Source organism: Pristiophorus japonicus, unplaced genomic scaffold, assembly GCF_044704955.1.
Source record: "Pristiophorus japonicus isolate sPriJap1 unplaced genomic scaffold, sPriJap1.hap1 HAP1_SCAFFOLD_219, whole genome shotgun sequence".
Taxonomy (NCBI): domain Eukaryota; kingdom Metazoa; phylum Chordata; class Chondrichthyes; family Pristiophoridae; genus Pristiophorus; species Pristiophorus japonicus.
In genome coordinates, this window is record NW_027251897.1 from 249,982 (window position 1) to 251,501 (window position 1,520).

The window sequence follows — 1,520 nt, forward strand, 5'->3', positions numbered from 1 at the left end:
ACCGTACACCGGTGGGCGTTCCCTGGATAGATCATGTTGGCTGCGAGTCTTGGCTCGCAGAGACTCTTTACCCTCAGGTCCATCTGGGATAGGAGCAGGCACTGCTCTCTGTCCCGTCCTTGATCCTACCGTCCAGGAGCATTTGGGTGGGCGTATGGTGGGGAAGGAGTGTGATAGGGGATCCCCCTGTGAAGATCAGTGAACTTTTCACAGCCCAGTGAGTGGCTTGGAGATGCCGCTCACAGTTGGAGTGTCCATTCTCCACATCCGTGAGTATCCTGGAGGAGTAGACCACTTGTCTCAGCCGGCCATGCCACTCTTGGAGCAGTACTGCACTCAGGCTGTCCCTTCACTGGCTGCTACCTCCAGGAAAAACTCTTTACCCCCATCAATAGCCCCTAGAGCTGGTGCGGTCTGCAGGTCTTTCTGAGTTGGATAAATGCTGCCTCTCAGCCTTCGTCCCATTCCCACTCCATTCCCTTTTGTCGGAGTCGGAGCAGAGGGGCTGCTGTGGCTGCATAATCCTCAATGAGATCTCTGCTGTACCCGGTTAGCACGAGAAAAGATCTTGCTTCTGTTACTATGTCGGGAGCTGGTAACTTCTGCACTGCTTCCTTTCTAGCTTTGTCAATGGCCCTTTCCCCAGCGCGCACAGCCAGTCCCAGGAATTTTACTTCCTTCAGACCGTTCTGTGCCTTTGTGGGATTCACTTTAAACCCTTCTTCTTTCAGCAGCTCCAGCAGTTAAGCCAGCAGTGGGCCATGTTCCTCCCCCTCATCGGTGAATAGGAGCAGGTCGTCCACATAATGTCCCAGCTGCTGGGGTCTGCTGAATCTCTTTAAACAGTTGGCCATACATTGATGGAAAATACTGGGGCTGTTGTGGAAGCCCTGAGGGAGACAGTTCCAAGTGTATTGCTGTCCTTTAAAGGTAAAAGCAAACTTGTACTGATCGTTCCTTCTTAAAGGTATGGACCAAACCCGTTGGAAATGTCCAGCTCTGTGAAGGTGGTCGCGGAGGCTGGAATACGCCCAATGAGGTCGGCGACAGCAACAACAGTGGGTGCACAGGCGGGGATGTTACGGTTGAGTACTCGATAGTCCACCGTGGCTCTCCAGGAGTTGTCCCGTTTCTTAACCGGCCACAACGGAGAGTTCACATGGGTAGCTATTGGTCTCAATACCCCTTGTTTCACTAAAGAACCCAAGGCTGTTTCCATGTCTGCCTCAGCCTCCCTGGGGAAGTTATACTGTTTCTACGGTCGGGTCATAGGATCCCCATCTATGCTAACCTCGACCCCGTTTATCCTCCCACAGTCGTGTTTGTGAGTGGCAAAAGCTGCAAGGTTTGCCCTTACATACTCTTGGTACTCCATCGGAGTGTTACTGACCAGTGATTCACGGTCGTAACACTCCTTTGGCTTCATGGTGCACAGTGTCCCCTTTCCCCGTTTTTCTGGGATAACCATTACCTCACTCTCCTGTCCCGTACAGACTGACCCCCAAAGACAGTCGTTTCTT